Source organism: Centroberyx gerrardi, chromosome 7, assembly GCF_048128805.1.
Source record: "Centroberyx gerrardi isolate f3 chromosome 7, fCenGer3.hap1.cur.20231027, whole genome shotgun sequence".
Lineage (NCBI taxonomy): Eukaryota > Metazoa > Chordata > Actinopteri > Beryciformes > Berycidae > Centroberyx > Centroberyx gerrardi.
In genome coordinates, this window is record NC_136003.1 from 4,516,827 (window position 1) to 4,539,180 (window position 22,354).

Sequence of the window (22,354 nt, forward strand, 5' to 3'; positions counted from 1 at the left end):
CCTCTGTTTTGTCTTTGTTTAGTTGTAAGAAGTTCTGAGACACCCACAAGTTGACGTGATCTATACACTGCAGCAGGGAGTTAATGGACTTGTGAGAATCAGGTGCTATAGATAGGAATAACTGTGTGTAGTCAGCAAATTGATGATAGCAAATGTTGTAATTCTTAATATCAGCAAGAGGAAGCATGTAAAGGCTAAATAACATTGGCCCCAAAATTGAGCCTTGGGGAACACCACAAGATAAAGCATGATGCTTGGAGACAAAGGTATCCAGCACAACATAATATTCACGATCTGTGAGATCAGAGGATCTGAACCAGTGTAAGACTGAGCTGGAGAGTCCAACCCAGTGTTCAAGCCGGTGAAGTAAAATCTCATGATAGATGGCACTGAGATCAAGAAGAATTAAAATAGACAGGTTGCCCCAGTCTTTGTTCACTTTCAAATAATTTAAAACCTTGACATAACAGACACATATAAGGATATGTGTCTGTTATAATATTAACTGTATTGGGGTGTCCTGGTGGATCCTTGGTCTAAGGCCTGTACCATGTAACGTGATGTCCTGGGACCTTTGTCGCATGTAATCTCCCCCTCTCTCACAGTCTTTCCTGTCTCTCTCTACTTTACACTGTGTAATAAACGCAAAAAAATAAATAAATAATATTGACTGTATTGATATCGGTGCATAAAATGAGTTTTCAGTTGGGACTTAAATGGAAACTGATGGGTTTATGATTTAATTTAACACTTCATATATTCATTTGCCCATGGCTTTCATTAAGAAGATGACAACTATTGTTAGGATGTGCATGAGCTTGTGAATTGAATAGTGAGGAATGAAAGATTTAAAGGACATGGCACTTGTGTGGTGACTTGGTTGTCCTGGACCAAACCGCTTACTCATCTCGGACACTCGAATGTAGAAAGATAAAAGTACAAACGGTTTTACTGCAATACAGTTTTACTGCAATACCTATATGAAAAATGGTTTGTCTCTCAAAGAATAAATTATTACTAAAGATTCAATACAAGGAACTAGGCTATACTACACTAAACAAAGAAGTTATTACCAACCATGGCCACAAAGTCAGCACAGCTTGTGCACCTTTGACTGCTCTTTGCACAGTGCACCATTGATTCACAAATATAGAGTCCTTGAAGTATTTTGTGCATTATAAGCATACTCATGTTCATGTCGAGTGATGTGAATAAAAAGGTGGAAAAAAGCATCAATTTATGTCTTTTATCCTACATCAGTTTGATACTACTTACCATGATGTATACTATGAATTTCTGTGATTCTGAAGATTTATGTCAGCATAAAAAGGTGGGTAAACTGAGCGCACTTAAGGTGAGCGTCGAGCAGTTGAAGGGGGTTGGAGGGGTGGGGGGAACTGATCAACAAGATGGACTTCAGAATGTAATGCGTGCTCCCGTCATCTACGTCAATGCTTTTCCCCCCTAGCTGTCAACAGTGCACAGATTCTATGGGCAGAGGTAAGCAAAATGGCAACCAGGACGTGTGCGAATCAGTGCTGTGCTGTCCCACTGAGCACACGGTACAGTAAGTGACGTGGCTTACTGTACCGCTCACTGTATCCAGTCTATATACTGACCTATGTGTGTGTGTGTGCCTGTGTGTGTGCTAATGGGGGGGATGAGAGCCGAAAGAAGCCTGCAGGGGTGAAATGGAAGGAGGGACAGAGATTTTACCAATAAGACGTTGTTTCTAAAGCACACACACACACACACATACATATAAAGGATGAAGAGAGTACATATTAACATATGAAACCATGCTCCCGGTTGTGTAAATTACAGCATGCAGTCAATATTTACATTTTTCAATAGTCAGTCTTTCTGTACACTTCTTTGGCCCACTGTGGGCTTGTTCATGTGAATACACACTTAATTAAATGTATGAATAGGAAGTATACCACAGTATAATACAACACTATTATGGTGTGTAAAATAACAGTAGTAGGACTTATTGAGGCAAAGATGAAATTAGTGCAGAATATGATGTAAGAATATACCAAAAATGATGAAATATCAATATACAGTATAATGTAGCATTTAGCAATGAGTGGAATGCGGGAATTTGAAGAAAGCAGATATATCTGAATTTATATGAACAATGTTGTTATTCACATTTTCCTTCTCCAAATGGCTTATGTGTTTTTTCGTGGCTTACATTGAAAGAGAATGCTGCACAACAAAACAACTGAAACCTGGCCAGTACATACAAGGCATTAGTCATCGGGTTAACATTAAATGCATGAGTCAGCCAAATACATGCAGCTCTGCTTAATGTGGATGAAGGTGTGTGTTGGAAATGTGTGTGCCAAAACACTTAACCAATTTCCATCACCAGTAATCAGATTTTAACACATAATAGAGGCTTTCAGGTGACATATCTCACCCTCTGGCAGCCATATTGGAGGTGCTCAGCTCTTGGGCTACAGAGAACAACTGATTGCATTTCTAAATGTACAGCATGGCTGACTCAACAGAACTGAATAGACATGGTTAATTCCTCTGTTGTTTTTGATGGGGAACTGATTATTTCATCAGTCATACATCTGTTCAATTTTGTGCTTGTTAGCTAGCTAACCATAGTACCTGGTCAGCTAACCATCACTGTCTTGTTGTAAACACAGCTGATAGCATGCTAGCTAATCTATCTAGTAGAAGCTAGCTCTAGCTTATAATGGCTAGTTGGATGTTAACATGAACATTACTTTAACATGAACATTACTAAATTAGCCTTTTGGCTAGTTAGTTAGCTGACAAAGCCACAAACCAACAGTTTGTTCAGGTTAACAGAGCTGAATCTTCTCAAGCAGTAACTTGGAATGAATCATTTTGTCACTGTATGATTGATATTGTGTTTAGATAATGTTAGCTTGTTAGTTCGATAACTATCTGGCCAGCTGACTATCACTGTCTTGTTAAAGTAATAATCCTTAACTTTTTCAGATAAATAAATATCTGTTTTGCTACCTCTAATTGATGCCATATAATAGTGATTTAATATATCCAGATCATGAAAGCTTTTATATTTGCTGTTCTAACACCTATATGGGGTCACTCTTTCCTGGGAAACATCCTCTGCTGTACATGAAGTGATACGTTTTACACAAAACAACAGTGCTTTGTTAGGAATAAATGAAAGAATGGAGAAGAAATATGAAGCCATGTGCAAACCACCAAAGCAATGTTTGACACCTTTGGTGAAAACCCGAGTGTTTTGTACGAGTAGAGACTAGGACTAAAGACAAGAGAGTTTACTGTGTCACTACTGTGTGCCTACATTTGGAAACAAAGCTACATTTTCACTATTCACTTTTACTCATAAAATTGCTGAGCCGGCCTACACGCACACCACAACATCTTTTTTCAGGTATCTGTCTTTTTCTAGCCTGGTTGTTTAGAAATGATTCGTGCACCACCAATTCTCCAATGGATTCCCATGACAGCACCAGCCGTGGTTGAACTTTGTGGCACAACTGCAAAGCCTCCATAGAGAGGAAACTTGCCCCGAGGGGGAATTCTCCCATAGGAAAAAATTATCATAGGGGCAATTTTTTCAATAACTGATTACAAATTAGTAACAGCTTGAACTTCAATATATCAGACATTTTACGACACATCATATATATCATATGAATGATATAATTTATTTTTTTCAAAGGCATAATAGTGTATAGATACTTGTACAAAAGAACTACAGCCACAGCCTTGCTACATGCACTGAATGAAAGAGTGGACTGTGGCAAGAAAAATCTCAATGAAAACTATAATATTGTCTTTTGATGCTACCAGATCATTTGAAACACTGATGATCAGTTTCACAGGAAATAGAGGTGGAATCACATGTTGTGTAATTTTAAATGTGCAAACCATCCAATCCATTCTGATGGCCAGTTGCGAACACAAACAGCAGGGGGCGACATCACGACTTTCCCTCCCCATACTGATGTATGAGGCATTTCCTCTTCATGAATAAAAGACATTTTGTTCCGAAATATGCTGCAAGTTCCTGTCCAACGGCTGACATGGTTTTCAGATACCATCTCTCACTCTCTCTCTCTCTCTCTCTCCAGCTCTCTCTCTGTTTTTATCACTTAGGGACTTATTAGCTGACTGTTTGGCCCCGAGACTTGATGCTGTGATAACCCTTAGCAGGCTTTATCACAAACACACACTCATGCACACACACACACACACACACACACACACACACAAAGACGTGTGCGCACACTTAAACAACCATATGTAGTCACACACTATTTACACACATACACAGAGAAGCCCACGCAACACAATTGCCATCCATCTCTGTCAGCTCCAATAGGGAAATTAGCTGTCAGAAACATGGTGCTGCAGTGCCGATGGCGTGATTACACTTTAACTTCAGATACAGAGGAGGAGGAGGGGAGGAAGAGAAACGCATCGTGTCACCGGGAGGGTTAACACATCGCGTCAGGAAGCCCTCCTCCTTTAACTTCACACTTTCAGCCTTTTCTACATTCAGATTTAAGGCAACAGATAAGCAAACCTTTCTTTCTGCAGTGGATCCTCCCTTGTCTGTCCGTATGCGTATACAGAAGTAGGTGTGTATCTGTACCAGATACGTGTACGCTAAACACACCAGATAAGACATCCATCATCCATCGCTTCGAACTTACACAATAAAATAAAAGACTAAATTGGGGGGTTTGTTACTTTATGACTTACTTTATGATATAATCAATTCTGTCACAAACAAATATTTTCAGAATAAATTAGTAGCAGTTAAAACGTCTGCATACTTTTATGCGTCCATGTGAAATCATCTAGCCTACAGTTTCTTTTACAGTGTTGGTTAGTTGTACATGTAATTAAGCTTGCAGAAGCTTGGTGGTAGTTCATTTAGATACAAATTTGGATAGTGTTTTTAGTACTTTGTAATATTTTGTCATTTTTAGGCATAGTTAACGACCAACTATTTTTTTTTTTTAGAGGAAAAGGGATTGAAAAACAAGTTGATTTTTTAATGTACTCCTTTAATTGTCAAGGTTGTACAAGTCTTTTAAGTTTCTATCCAACAGAAAGTTGGAAAATTCCTACCACTTCTCTCTTTGAAGAAGTCAAACAGTGTAGTTTGGTTTGGGTTTAGGTCCAGACTGAGTGTAAATGTATGTAGGAGTGATGGACATGACATCCAACAGAAAGCTAACATTGCTAGCACTTAAAAAAAAAAAAAAAAAGGAAGTCAAGGCACTCTCCTTTGTTTGCAAAAGCTGAACAAGCCTTTATTTCTCTATGGCTACCTATGCTGAAACATGTAGGGTAGAAAAGAAAAAAAAAAGGCTTTTTTACCTTTCGCACACATAAAAAGAGAGCCTTGGCTTGATTATTTGGAGTATTCTTTTACCCTCGGCTCCAATGAGAAGCTTTTTGTGCAAACAAACTTTAATGGTTTGGTGAAGCATAAAGCAAGGACGCACTCAGGTATCCGCTTTCAAATTCTGTAATTTCTAATAAAACAAATTTTTTCGAACATCCTAATCAGTGGTATATTTGGCAGTTGTGATTGTGTATTATATGACATGGTAGAAGTAGCTTCACCAACACTGCTCTTTTGCAATTCTTGTCCATAATTCAGGTAAAATAAATCTAGTCTCAGTTACGTGAAAATAAACAGTTAATTTGCAAAGGGAGATCTCCACCATTTGAATGAAGGGAATTTAATTTAGCATTTTTCCCCCAAAATGGAGATATAGTGTTTTAGAATGAAATCCTTCAAATCCTGTTGAGAAGGTTGGAATAACACTGAATATATGTGGCAGCTGATGTGCTAGTATCTGTCTTTGGACCCAACTTTAGTATATGAACTATTAGCCTAACTTTCCTAACTCCTGGTACTGACCGTAAGCCTGACCATAAGCCAATCAAATCAAAGCAAAACAATGACTCTGTATCAAACAGGCTCCTGATTGGCTGCTGAAGTTACATTAAGTGGGAGCACCTAAACTTCCTGGGTGTTTACTAGCCAAACCTAAGTAGAAATTTAACATTATTCCCATTTACGACACATAGCAGGTGTGAGGCCACCAAAGAGAACAAACGAAGACAAAAAAGATCCACTGTATAAGTGTGCAAGTTTTAAGCTAAAACTCTACCACTAATTAAAAATCTACTCACACAGTACCCGATTCTATATATTTAAAGAAATAGCATTGAAAACAGGTAGGGTGATATATTTATGGAAAGAGATTAGTAGCAACTCGACTACGAGCATAATCGCATTAGCATAATCAGAGTATGGTGTTAAAATGTGTTCTGCCTTACTCGCATTATTGCCTTAATCGCATTATTGTTATCCATGTAAACATAGCCAATGTCTTTTTGTTTTGGCTAAGCATATTTATTTTTATTCTTGGAGGCGCGAAGGATATTGGGGGTGCTCAAGCTCCTCAGCACCCACAGAGCAAAATAGTGTCACAGGGACATGTTGTGGAACTAGCCCAACATTAGCACTAGTTTTACAACATAAACTTGCTAGTGTTGTGCTGCTAGCTGGATGGCTAGCTTCGTTGCAAGCAGCCAACATCCGCTACACTAAACTAAGTGAAAACTAGTATGTTGTTGGATTGAATCTTGGCTTGTTTGCTTTTTCTAAGTCTAATATTTCTAAGAAAAATGTATATTCATTATTTTGTCTGGTAATTTCTTTTTAGCAGGTGAAGTATGAAGTTAATTTTGGACTCTGGTTGTGAGTTGGGATTTAGGGAGCCATCTGTGTGTCTGGTTATTGTATTAAACCATATGGACAGGCGGACACAAGGCACAGCAGTGGAACAACACTCTATTCAATATACTGCAGTGTGTGTTTAATATAGTCTATTTGACAGTTGACACGATAAAAATGAATGGGCCCAGCTTGCTAAATAATGCAAGGTGTAACATCTGGGTGCTAGGCATAGCTTTGTTTGGCTCCACAATACAAACACACAAAAACATCAAGCCACCAGTAGTAGCCCTGAGCATGTTAAGGCTGTTTAAACTGGTATTATCCCAACAGTTGTGAAATAATTTGTGTTTTTCACTTACTCTAACAGCACACCTAGTAAACTTAAAAAACACAATACTGTGAAATTGTTGGATGTGATTACTACATAGAGCATGATGTGTGTGTGCGTGTGCATCTGTGTGCATTCACCAACATATACCACCACCATATAGCTAAATATCCATGTTCCGGTGTAAAGCAGTGCTGCAGTGAAGCTCCATTTAGCTGTATGGAGAGCTAATCACCTCTCCTACTGCTGTCTTCCTTTGCTCTAATTACCATCCATTTATTCATTAAAGAAGCCTGTAATGCATAAAGTCAATAAGTCAATAAAAATAGAGCACACAGTGGCCGTCCGCCATTCATCTTCCAATTGATCCACCTAATAAAGTGGAATATTTGGACTTTGCATTTTCTGAGCGCTTACGCTATCAGTTTATACATAGTTGTTGGGACACACACACACACAATCACACATGCACACAGACTCAACTGACTCCCTTTAACATATTCTAGCCTTCCCAGTAGGCGCAATATGCTTTGATGTGTCTACGTTTGGTATGTCTTTATGTTCATGTGGACGCATGTGAGTGTGTGTGATTGTGTATGTGTGTGTGTGCGTGACCTAACAGCACTGTGTAAACACACTGCAGTCCCATCTGATCGTGATGCTTTGTTACCATTACAAGACCTACTTGAGGTTTCAGTAGCGACTTTGATGAAGAGGAGGATTATCGTCATTTTGAGGCAAATCAATGAAGCTTCTCTAATAGGTGTTTGTATGTGTACTCTAGAGTCTTGCCGTGTGTGTATGTGAGTGTGCGAGTGTGTGTGCATGTGTGTGTGTGTGTGTGTGTAATAAGCCAGTGCGGGCGTCGGCTCGGCTCGAGGGATGTGACATTTCTACTACAAATACCAGTAGTGTGCAGAGCGAGTCGGCCAATCAAAACACCAGAGCCCCCTCATGTCCTGCACCATGTCCACTGACTCCAGGGTATTGGATTATAGTCTCCACACACACTCACCCACCCACACACACACACACACACACACACATGCACACTCACAATAACGGATAAATAATAAATGACAGATCTGGTTTCAAATCGCAAAGACCTTTTCAACAAAAGCGTCAAAATAAATTACAAAATACTGGTAGGAAGAAATCTATTTATATTTAAATTACTTGTGTATGTTGTTTTTTTTGTTAATACTGACAATCAATCTTTGAATATGTGCTTTCTAAGCCTCCATGAATTAAATAAATCCTCCCATTGACTGATACCAAATGAAAAAAATTTCACCTGTCAGATATCTTACTGACCCACTCCTATAGAGCTGCTGCTGTTCATTTCATTTTTCAGGCTTTGATTCCAGGTTTTGACCTGAACAGTCTGTGATATAAGGGCATGTGAGTCCTGTGAGCGGATGTACAGAACAGATGATATCCTGAACTATCTGACCTGTGAGTCTGGTTGCACGGTCTTTGCAGGTTTCAGAAAGCCAATTTCAAGACTTTTCAACCCCAGTTTAATGCAACCTGGAATTGGATTAAAGACCAATTTAAAATCCAAATACTGAAACAAAGTAAATGGAAATTCATTGTTAAAGGACATGAAGTCCAACTGTTTTTAGTAAAGCAGACAGGATACAGATTGTACTACTAACCCTGTTCTGGATTAATCTAAGAGTGGACATGCAGCACAAAGAAACCTGTCATTACATGATGAAAAATTAAGACTGCTAATAACATTTTAATTCTAGTGCCTCAATATGGATCATTTATTTTAAGATTTTTTCAGACTTGTCAAGGACCTGCAGACACCCTGGGCTGATGCAGAACTAGATGTTTTCCACTGTTCTGGGATCAGGTACTTGGTTTTAATCACTCACTAGTCTTCTGCAATGAGCTGATCATTATTTGGTTTTCTAAATGCTGTTTTCCATATCAGAAAAGTCTTTGAAAGCAAACATTTACGCGCTTTTGCTTAAATTCTGATACATATTTGTGGCACGTTCTGTTGCATAAAAGACTAACATTCTGCTGCAATGCTGTTTCAGAGTGTGTGTGTGTGTGTGTGTGTTAGTGTGCGAGTACATCCATTTGTGCCTGTGTGGTCCTTTAGCCGCCACGCATGGCAGAGCGAAGCGATTGAACGCCGGCAGCCACGGCCATTCAGTTTGCTTGTGCAACTCAAATGTCACCATCAATGACTAAGAATTGAAACTATGAAATAATGTAAGAGCGCAGTGCTGCTGGTCAGCCAGGGAAACGTCCTGCACAAACAAGCCTCCTGTGCTGTGTTGTGTTGACTTGACTTTGGATTCATTTTAAAGGCACCCTATTACAGGAATTCACATTTTACTATATTTATGTACATATCTGATTACAGCTGTTTAATGAAGACATAAAATCCATCCAATCCAATCAGTCGAATGGAAGCCTCCACTCAGCAGGTTTACTTCATTAGAATTAGAGGAGCAGGTATTGTCGGCCAATCAGGACTCAGTCTTCAAAAAAGCAGGACCGATCATAGGTCAATCACCAACTTCCCAAAACCTATCCAGTCAGCAAATTCAACATGAAACTTAATCACAACAAAAACATGTCGTTACACATTTACCCTCCATCTCACGAGGATCAACCTTAATTTTTTTCGTTTTTCTTCCAGTGAGGGGGACAGAGATACGTCCATAAGTGGATTGAGGTTTGCATTTAACCCCGTGTGCCTTCCGAATGAAAGCAGATTAACATTTTCAATTAACAGTCTGTAATTGCAAGGGCGCACCCAGCGCATCCTCCATCATCCTTAAAGGGTCAGAGGCTGACTATGGCTGGCAGATAGAAGCTGACCCAACCTGTTTTTCCCTTTTAGGAAAAAAAAAGTGTGTGACTTCATTGTTTCTTTTTAATTTTCGAGCTTAGGATGATAGTATCGTCTTGAGAGAGGTTAATAAATCTCTTTTTGTCACCATTTGCGCTGGATTTTCCCATTGAGGATTCCTTAGCAATGATGATTGTGATGATTGTAATGAGGATGATCAAGTAAATTTATTTACAAACCACTTTCGACAAAACAAATTCATTACAAAGTGCTTTATAGAGCAATGAAGGGCATTATCACAGTGTGTGTGTGTTTGTGTGAGAGATATGTCTAAAATACAGGACTCTGTGTTTTTAGCTATGTTATTAGGTAGGTTTTTATGTATACGGTAAGTTAAAAGTTAAGGTATATGTTTTTATTGTTATGCAAAACTGTGGAGGGGTACAGGAATGAAAGGGAAAACCATATTTACAGATACTATAAGAAGAGCATGTAAAGTGAAAATATAAGAGGACCTAGACGTCTGCCCTGGGGGATGCCAAAATAAACATGCAGGGGTGCACCAATTAGAATCTATTAGTCAGCTATGAACAAAACAAGTTGAAAGTAGTAACATGGACGCATTCATGATTTTTTACATGGTCCAGCAGGATGTCATGATCAGTGGTGTCAAAGACTAGTAGTGTGCGGCTAATAGCAAGTAATTTGTTACTAGCGCTTTGTAAATTTTTGTAGCAGTTTCGAGATTGAAGATAGGAGATTGGTGATTGGTCTGTCATTTTTTAGATGTTCAAGGTTGATGATGGGCTTTTTTTAATAGTGGTTTAATAATTGCTACTTGAATCATGAACAATAACGGAAGGAAGAGAACTACATACACCAATAAGTAGATACGGGCCAAGGACAAAGTAAATCAAATTTTCAAACAGCACATTTCATACAATGACGCAACTCAAAGTGCTTTTCTAACATGTTTGAAAAAACAATCCGAGATATATCAGATTAAATATATAACAGCTAATAATAGCTGAAAGTATTAACAAGTGTCAGTATACAATCTTATATTAGAAAGTATAGAGTTAAAAGATCTTGGTATGTTTTTAAATTTCTCACCATCTAGCCTCAGTGTTTCTGTTCCAAAGGCTAAATGTTGCCTCCCCAGCCATTTTGGTTAAAAGGCCACATCTGTTTGGCTCATATGGAATAATCAGATGAATCAGAAAAATATGTTAAGAGATTTAAAAACCAACAAAATAATTTTAAAATTGATGCTGGAGCTGAGTGGGAATGATTTTAATGATTTTAAAATTGGTGTGATATGGTATGATTTCCTCGACCTTGTTAAAAACTGTGCTGCTGAGGAAGACCAGAGAATTAAAGTAATCTAATCTAATCTAAGCAGAATACTTTCAGTCATTTTGTTGGGATTGATGTTGAGTGATGAGGGTGCAGTGAGGTAGAGGCCAGTTTGAAGATTCCCTGCATTGCGATGATGGTAAAATAGGTTGCAATCTGATTTTATTACTAGCTTGATCATGATGATGATGATGGTGGTGACAAGCATAGAAAATACAGACACACACCCATAGAGCAAACCTTTCCACATACACACACAAGGCTGAAAAGAAAGCAAAGTATCAGTGGAGGAGGAGGGGATGGGAGAGAGCAGTGGAGAGGGAGAGAGAGAGAGAGAGAGAGAGAGAGAGAGTTGTATTCAGTCCTCCTCTAGTTATAGATCCACTACGATAAGACAGCAGCATCAGCATTCCTCTTCCTCCTCCTCCTCCTCCACCATCACTCCATCTCAATCCATCCTCCACTCTCCTCTCTCTACCTGTATTCCCACTGTTTCCCTCTCTCTCCCTCTCTCTCTTTTTCCCCCCTTGCGACATGTGAACACACACACACATACACACACACAGACAGCCTTCTCTCTGTGGTGAGCTAGCTGCTATTGATTGAATCTGAGGAGACGTCTGAGGAGGAGAGCACTGTTCAGGGCATGGGGAATAGACTACCCTCAGCTCTCAGCTAATAGATAGCACAGATTGCCTCGGTGTGTGTGTGTGTGTGTGTGTGTGTGTGTGTGTGTGTGTGTATGTGTGTGTGTGTGTGATACTAGAGATTGCCTGGTGCAAGCTGTTAGGCAGAGAAGCCTGTCTTTTCACAGGCTCCATTGACTGAAGCACAGCGTGGAAATGCTTCAAGCTTGATGATAGGGCCGATAACGGGGCTGATTTGGCTGAATGAGCCCCGCCGGAGCCCACCGGGCAGGGAAATACGATTTGGTAAATGGTGGTGGTTATGTGAGCGAGACAAATAGCCCATTTGGTCAATAATCAAGACAGTTGTCGGGCAAATAGGTAGGAGGCTCTGGCCAAACTGGCAGATGTTGGAGAAAGCAGTAAGGACTTTATTAGGCAGGGTTAAAGGCTTAACACAGAAATCCCTCTGCTACTGATATTGTTTATTTCTTGCAATTTTTATATTATGTGATATTTTTATATCGCATGATGTGCCTCAGCAGATTAAGGTGCACGCCATGCACTTGCGGCCTGGAAGGCTCAAGTCCTGTGTGTGTTGTGTGTTTTCCAGTTAAAGGAATCGGTCTACACCTAGTTTTTGGGAGATCATCCGGTTGGTCGGCATGCCCATAAAGTAATGAGAACACAGACACCAACATCATCCCCAGTGTCCCCAGTAGATCATTGGCTCTGATGCTCCATGCTAACACTTCAGCATACACTATGTTCAGTGATAGTAGGCTACTAGCTAGGGATGTTCCTGAATCCGAATGCCATATTCGGCAAAGCACGAATAATGCGTTTGACACACCTATTTTTTTAATTCTGAATTTTTTCAGTATTATTTGGATATTTTAATTGTATTCATAGTATTACATCACCACACAGCCATCTTAGTAGGAAAATAATAGGTGATTGTAATAAATTAACAGGTGATTATAATCAAATGACAGCCACAGTCACTGAGCTGTGTATATATACGTCCAGTGGGAATTAAATAAATTGTAACAATATGAGGCTATAAAGAGCTGTAATTGTTTGTGTGATTTCTTTGCGGATGGAGGGTTGCAATAGACCCAAACCATCACTGCTGCACTGCTGCATTTTTTTTGCCTGTTGCCAAATATCTTAACATTGTGATCACTTTCATAATAATAATAATAGCATTAATGGTGTAATAGCATTACTTTGTTGAGTGGGAGATGTGAGTGCATCTCTAATGAGATCAAGATCAACCACAAACATCCCTGCACAATATAATCTGTAGCGCTTTATTAACTCCCTGCCATTCAGCGTTTAGAGAACATTTCTCCCGCCTCCGCCTCTTGTAGCCATTTTCTCCTCTGCTTAAGAAAAATCCTCCTCCCTATACTCTTAACAGTTTTTCACCTTTGGAGTTCTCTTAAGGGATAAGATGCTTCGTGAATAGCTTTTATCTTTACTCGGATGTCATTTTATTTTTAACGGGAAATTCTTCGAAAACATCATAATTCTAAGAGTTTTCTTAGAATTCCACAATTAGGACCAAATCTAGTGCCAGGAAGCTTTGTGAATACTACTAAAACATTGTTAGTTTTTTTTTTCATTAACTCAATATAGATTTATTTCCGGAACTATTTGATGTATTCATCCACTGCACAGTGATTTTAAACTGTACACAGTCTCCCATTGCCCACCACCTTCACTTCCTATAGAAACAGGGAAAGTAGTCCCTGCTAGTTCAAAACAGTACGTTATTTTTGATCATATTTTGTGTAAATTTTACCAATCTCCTACACAAAACTGCTAGACTTGGCCACATATCATTTAAGATTACATACCTTAAAGCTTTAGAGCTGCTACAATTTCTCATTCACTCACTTTTTAGATAATGCTAGTAGCCTACTTTAGCCTATGCTAAAGTGCTAGCACGATCTACCGGGGACACATGGATGACTTTGGTGTCTATATTTTCATCACTTAATGGCTAAATTGAGGGGGACAATCCACCAAAAACTTGGTCTATTCCAGTTCCATACTTCATTTTTGTAGAACAGAAATGTTAGGTTAATAAATGATGGTGCACTGGTCAATTTGACTTCACTGGTTCACTCATTCAAACAGAATTTTCTTTCCATTAAAATGTATTTGTTTTGTGTCTTTAACATGGACAGTGCATATCTCTCTTCATTCCTGTATTGGAATGAGATTAAAAAAAAAAAAAAAACAGGCTAGTTTTCACTTTGCCCCTATCCAGTAAGTGCAGAGTAAATCATTGTGACTACACAGAAAATATTCACTCTCAGTAAAACTCAGTCATCTCAATAGGAGCCTGGTCTTCTCCTTGTCAATGAAAATCTGACCATGATAACCATGCCTCAGGGATGTGTCCAGATTAATGCATGAACGCATGGATGAATAAATGATGGGTTTCATTCTAAAACGATATATGAAGAATTCTATTACAAAATACTTTCAATAAAAACATTACTTAAAATGTATTATTCAATATCTCTAAAACACAGGGTATCCAGTCTGGGAAAGTATTGCCATTTTGTCAGTCAAGGATTTAAGTTCCCTAATATAATTTTAAAAGTACAATAATATTTAAAATTTTGTGCAATCATCTAAGGGTTGCTGCACTTCTGTCAAAATGTACTATTTTGGAACAAAATTCTTTATATATCAATTTTGGGGGGCAAATGTTGACAAAATTGTCAGTTGCTTTTTCAAATAGTGGCTATCTAGTGTAGCTTTGGAATAAATATTGTATTAAATTCATGATAACAGGGGCAGACAGCAGTCCGGTGCAGAGTACTGGCTAGAATACAAGGTGAATATTTGAAATATGCCTCAATGAGGATATTTGCTCCGTCTTGAAGATGAGCGCAAATCATCATAAAGTATAACTGCTCATGTCAAAGTAGAAATACACAACAAAATTGCACACATCACTTGAAAAACTGGAGAGGGTGGAAATTATTTCACGAATGAGGAAAAGTGTGAAACAAGATTTTAACATTTTGATATAGATTGCATAACACAAAGCCACCCTTGTCTGCAAAACATGAAAATAATGTTGTGGATCATATTTGATGTTGTATGCATTATTCTATATGCCTTGTAGAAGCATAGACTTGGACACCCATACAGCACAAACAGCACATTCTCTCTCTCTCTCACACACACAAAACGCATTTTCTTTCACAAATACACTTTTCCTCTCACACACACATACACACACTCAGTATGAACGTTGCAGGTCAGTGACCAACCCCCTCACCCACCCCCAACCCTCCCCCCGTCCCATCAAATGCCAGGTCCATTCATTATGGAAATGCTATGCATTGATTTGTCAACCAGTGTAAAAGTTTTTTTTTTCTTTTTTTTTTTTTAAATCAGCACACACCCGCTCCCGTTCGCTCTGCTGCAGTGCCTGCCATTAATACCCGTCACCCCGGCTTGCTCCCACGTCATATTTCTGCTGTTCTGCTAAGAATATATGGAGCGTCTGCTCAGCCCGGCGCTCAAGAAGCCTTGCATAATTGACTACAAGAGGGGAAACTTCATTTGTGTTCTGCACCGGCGGCACGCGCGACGCCAAAATCACTCCGCCGTGCCGCTGATGATAAATCACGGTTGCAACTTAAAGCGTTTCTGTTTTGACGCGAGTGCGGAAGATTGGGAGGAGCTGAACGTTCACCGTTTTATTAAGCTTAGTTGGTTTTTTTTTTACTCATCAGGGAAGTTGATGAGGTTGGGTTACACCACTGGTAGATGTATTTAATGTGAGAAAACACATGAATGCAAAACCGGACTTAAATGACAGAAATTCAGGTAAGCAAGGTAAACACACCCACATGCGCATACTTTCCATTCACTACATCCATTCTAAACGCAAGTCCTAATCATAAACTAACCTTAACATTAACCCAAACCTAAACCTAAGTCTGATCTTAACTCTACACCCTAAACTAGCCCCTTGTTGTAGAAGTGAGGACCGGCAAAATCCACTCCGAAGGTCTGAACCATAAAGCGGTTCTAACAGCGTTTAAAGTACAAGAACACACACACACTCAATCCTTGACTAGGTCACACAGACAGTAGCAGGTATAGTCATTTTACTGTAGAGTGCTGTGTGTAGACAATTTGTAGGCCAGGCCTTCGCAGCGTCAGTGGGGACAGAGGTATATTTGGAAGCTAGGACTAGCTAGCGTTAGCTGACACCTCCATGCTAACCTATTTATACCAGCCATTCCACTTCTCCAAGCTTGAGCAAGCTCACACTGGAAAGTGGAGGGATCACAACGAAACCAAAGCCCTTAATTTTATCCCTGAAATGTCCTTAATTTCTCATTGCATAAACATTAATTATCCATTAGAAATAACAGCTTTAAAAAAGTAAGGTTAGCATCATGGGTTTTTAAGGGATTTATTCATGGGTTGGTTCGTGGAGACACTACAAATTAAGGGATTTTTTATGGTTTACAGGTTTATTAATGAGTTATTAATGGAAAGTTCCTGTCTCCCTGACTTTTGCATTAAATTAGAAAGTAAGCAGTCAAACATTAAGGGGTGTTTAAGGTGGTTTTGATAGGGTCTCCTCCATTAATAACTCCCTTAACTCATTTTAAGGGGATTTTGCATGAATTAAGGGGTGAATCAATGTAAATGTAAAGTTATTTTAAGGGATTACGGGTTCATAGAGTTTAATCTACTGTGATTAAGATCTACTACATGTTAATTGGTGTAATTGTGCTTGTTACACACATTTCATATTGGGTACAATAGCAGTAACGATGATTGTAATTCTAAGAACTGAATGGGATTCAGTTGTAGCATAGAAAATAAAGGGAATTCACCTATGATAGATTTTCTAAGGAAAGATATTTAAGCAGACAGAATAAGCGCACAGTAATTTCTCTAACTATCCCTTGTCACACCCCACTTTCATGCAAGTCTGCAGGTTTCAGACAGCCTGGACTTTTTAATGCTACCTGGAATTGGATTTAAGACCAAAGCTGGCAAAAGCAAGCCTATTTCTGATTGAACACAGCTAATGAAAGTTCTGAAACTATAAATGGGCAAAAGAAGAAAAAGGACACCAGGAAATTAATTAAGGGAACATGGAGTCCAAAGCAGATAGGATGCTTATTGTACTACTAACCCTGTTCTGTATTAATCTAAGAGTGGACATGCAGCACAAAGAAACCTGTCACTACATGATGAAAAAATAAGACCTCTAATTGGATTTAAGATGTTTAAGGCCTGAAATTTAGATGATTATTTTAAGACTTTTCAGGCTTTTTTTAACTTGCAGATTCCCTGTAACTGGAAATTAGTTTTTGTAATTAGGATCCTTCCGACAAATACTCGTTGGGTCTGAAAAACTGAGGCGGTCACAAGAGGACACGGCGTCCGCGGGGCAGTTTGACAGCGTTTAAAGAAATTAACAGGCATCGGAGTGACGAGGCTAGTCAAGTGTCCTTCATATCCAGTCGCATCAGACAAAAGGAGAGGATGAGCCTAATCAATAAGGCCCAGGGAGCGTGGCAGGCATCTAGCCGAGCGCTGGAGTCAGTCAGGCAGGAAACAAGGCTGGAGCGTTCTGGACCGCTGGGATCCCACTGCATTCAGCTTCACAAAGAAGGAAGATCCATCCAGGATGAGTCCATTTTTAACTAGGAGGTAACCCAAGATAATTCCTCTTTAACCAAATTGTAACTTTTTTAACCAGGTTATAATGCAAGATAAATACTTTTTAAACTATGCTACCATCCTACATGAATCCTTTTATAACTAGATTATAATCCAAGAAAAGCCATTTTAACTATTCTATCCATCATATATCCTTTTAACTAGGTTGGAATTCAAGATAAATCCTTTCCAAACTAGGTTATAACCCAAGATAAATCCAATTTTAGCTAGGCTATAATCCAAGATAAATCCATTTTTTACTAGGCAATAATCCAACATAAATCCTTTAACTCGATTATAATCCTATATAAATCCATTTCCAACTAGGTTATAACCCAAGATAAATCCAATTTTAGCTAGGCTATAATCCATGATAAATCTTTTTTTTAAACTAGACTATAATACATGATACATTATTTTTTTAAACTAGGCTATAAAGCTGGATTAATCCTTTTTTAATGAGATTATAATCCAAAATAAATCCTCTTTGAACTAGACTATCATCCAAGAAGAATCCTAGATTATAATCTAAAATAAATTATTTTTAACTAAATTATAATGCAAAATAAATCATTTTAACTAAATTATAATCCAAGATAAATCCTTAACTAGGTCCTCAACTAGCCTATCATGCCAGCACTCTAATATTTCATTTTTAATTATTTAGTACAAATCCCTTTTTCAGGATCCCCTTTTAATTCTTTAGTGCTAATCCCTCTCTCACAATTAACAACAGTTTCATTTGGTTAGATGTGGTATATAGTTCTATCACATCTACAAACAATAAAAATATACTGAGGGAACAACATCATCATCATTTTTATCCCAGATGATAGTTTTCATCTGTGAAAAGGGAAGCATTGCTTCTCTTGACTTTCATAATATGGCAGCAGGGGAGACACTTGAATGTCAGGTTCAAAAATATGTTGACAATATGTACTTTAGTTCATTATGTTTGTACTTTGTAATTAAATTGTGCTGTTACTTCCTTGTACATTATATATTAGATAGATTTTCATTAAAAGCAATGGGGAGAGGCAGACAAGCTGACAAACCAGACAGAATGAGAAAGGTGATGGAAAGACGAGAAGAGGGAATGAAGGGATAGAGGAAAGAAGAAAAAGCGACAATGTAACAACTGCTGGATAATGTACTAACGTGTCCGAATGTAATAAAATGTGCTTCGGAATGGGTTGAAAATGTAATACCTGTTAATGTAATAAATTCCTGGGTAATGTAAAATCACATTATTACATTATCCAGTGATTATTGCTTTAAAGGGGGTGTAACATAACTGATAATGCAATGATAATATTGACTAATAATGTTATGACTGTTATGAGTTATTGCATCTCATTCTTCTTATTGTTTTTTACATCACATTTTACATCTTCATATCATTACATCATCAGGTATAAATATGTTATGGTTACACAACTTATGTAATAAAAATGACAACAACAAAATAAAATAAGAACAACAATATTGTAACAACAACATTGACTTATAAAGCAATAACTCAGTGTAACTCAGTTACATTATTAGTCAATATTATTATTACACCTGTTAAGAGGTAATAATTGCTGATTCATGTAATAATATATATTTATTACATACATCGCCTCCTATTTAGAGGGCCATTCTATTACATTTGGATGAGTTATTACATTATCCGGCAGTTATTACATTATCAGTTGCTCCAAGCCATACTTATTCTATTCTAATGCTATTCTATTCCACTGCTATTCTACTTTATTCTACTCTATTCTATCATTATACAGCTGCTGGAACCTTTCCTCTGGATATTCTCTATAATATCTTCAAATCAATATCAACAAATGCAAGGTGTCCCTCCAGTGTATGTCGCAGCTAAATCTTTTTGACATTTTTATGAAGCGCAGCCCCACATCACAAGCAGCGGCCCTCAAATTGAATATTGATTCTAATGATCTCTTCTTTGGGCTGCAAGTGTTTGAATCTTAATACAGCCGAGCGAAACGCACCGCATTCTCAATTTCAAGAAAACTTTATACACAGCCCTCGGGAAATTCGACGGTAATGTGATGGATTCAGCTGTATTCGCACATTTATGAAACAGATTCCAATGAGCCATTTATTTTTTGGGGGGGAGGGATTGCAGTTGCTGAAATCCTGTTGTACAAAGAACATGTGGAAAATTGAAGCGTGGTAAATCTTTCTGTAAATTTGTCTAGGTCTCTCTGGGGTAGCGGTCTACTTTCTGGTGGGACTGTAATCTCAATCAAATATGAACTCTTCAAATGAAAGTATACTGCTGCGTAGAAGATAGGACTCACTGAGAGAGTGCCAGGCTGTCTTTCATTAACAGTGGCCTAATATTTCTCTATTAACACATTCCTATTACCAAACCCCTTGAGTCAAGGAGCACACAGGGAAATTAAAGACATCTAAAGAAGACAATTTAATTAATATTCTAAAATGTGGTTATTATGGGATGTTTTGCCTGCCCTGTTTTTGTTCACATTATGCAATTGACATGTGACCACATTTATGTAAAAAATAAATAGTAGTTTTCTTCCTAGGTGAACTTCAACAGAATATCAGTTCAAAGTTCACTGCATTTAAAGGGGCATTGAGTAATCTATGAATTTTATCGACCTCTATTGACGACTAAAAAAATTGCAACAGCAGATCTCTGGCCCAGCTTACGGTGGCCTGTAATGGACATAAATAGTCACATTTTGACAATAATGAGGAGTAAACTAGCCAATTAGAGCAGAGATCCAACAGAAACGGTAATATATCACCATGCTAAATACTGGAATAATAATACTGCTTTGTCATTTGCTTTGTCAGGATGAGAACGAGGCTTTTTGAGTGCGATCCGCCAATTTTTCATTCGTGTTTGTTTGATGGATCCAGCACCTGGCCAAGTAATCGTTGAGTCATTGGTATTGATCAACAACCCCATCAACCCCACAGATATATGATGGTCATTTTGTGCTCTGGGGCAGTAAAAAGCTTACTTTTATTTGGTCTGAAAAGAGTCACAATCAGAGCAACATCAATGACGAGTGAAACTCATGATGTGGCAAAATATTTCTCAGTATGCAAATATGAAATCCCAAACACCACCAACAAAAAAATACAACATTCCTAATATTTGATCTCCATCCACTCTGTCAAGCCTTATAAAGAATAATCTCCATCACCTTCTATTATTCTATGAACCCAGTAAATATGGACCCTCCCCTCCCTATTCCCTGTAATGTGACATGCCCAATAAGTCATCCCCCAAATAACATCCAAATGACCTGAGATAACCCCCCCCCCCACACTCACACACACCCCCGATCCACCTGTCATTTACAAAGCGCTTTGGCTACAGTTGACAACATATAATCTAAAGGGCCAGGCCGGGAAGAGAGGGAGCGTGTATATACTGATGTATGCCCCCCCCCTACACTTTTACACACACACACACACACACACACACACACACACACTAGAGGAGAGTAGAGGAGAAAGAACCTATTTATGAGCATTATGTTGCGATAAATTCAATCAGCCACCTCCATCGCTATGCAATGTCTGAAGATGAGAGAGGAGAGAGAGAGAGAGAGAGCTGTAATATTATTGCCTATCTGTTCCAAAGCAAGGTGAGGTTTGTCTCTAAACACTCACAAAGGGGAGCAGTGGTAGCAAGCAGCAGATCAGACGGCAGTGAGGCTCAGTGCAGCTGGATGACGAGGGATGCACAGATGGAGAGAGAGCAAGATCTTAAGGTGTAGACTAACCAGAGCTCTTCTTAACTCATAAAACTTCTCCCTCAAAGTGACTGACTATTTGATTGTCCCCAAATCAATGATTAAATAAAAAAAATAATAATAATAATTTTCCGATCCGATCTGAGACTCAAGGATGAAAACCCTCCTTGTTGGTGACGATGCCTGTGTTTTGCAGCAATTTATTGCACCAATGAATTAGGTGCAATAAATACTACTAAGTTAAGTTAAGGTTGGGTATGGTAAGGTAAGGTAAGGTAAACTTTATTATCCCAATAGGGGTATTTGGGCAGTCAAGGTGCAATACATAAACAAACAACATATTCCCCTTCCCCTTCTTTTAACATACACACACCCACACTCACAATCATGCACACTCACTGTCCGTCACACACATTGAGATTTATTAAGCAATCTTGCATACAACCACACACACACACACACACACACACACACACACACACACACACACAAACCAATAACTAAGACTATTTAGAAGCATAAAACAGTATAGATCATATATAGAACAGCAGCACAATTGCAGGACACATTGGTCAACATTAAAACTATACAATTTCCGTAAGAAGAACATGCACTGTTGCAGTTTCTTGACCTTTACCACAGCACACTCACTGAATATCAACTGGTTATCAATCTCTCTTTACAATTGACAGACTATTGACCGTGGCGAGTGGTACCGCTACTCCTCCCCTATTACGCCTATAATCTGTGACTACCAGGGTCGTGTCGTCTGCATATGTGAAGGTGTGAGTGGAGACGGAAGCTCGATACTCATTGGTGTACAGTGTATACAGTATGGGTGTGTCGCTGCAAGGATCATGCGCCACTGAGCTAATTTACATATGCATGACCACGACAGGTGCAAAGAGTGTATTTTTTCACCAGTGCTATTCGGCAGCTTTCCACTCATTGTGCATAGTAAATAGCAATGAATCCCTATCCCTAGTGAAACCTCAGTATCTATCATGGACAACACCTCCCACA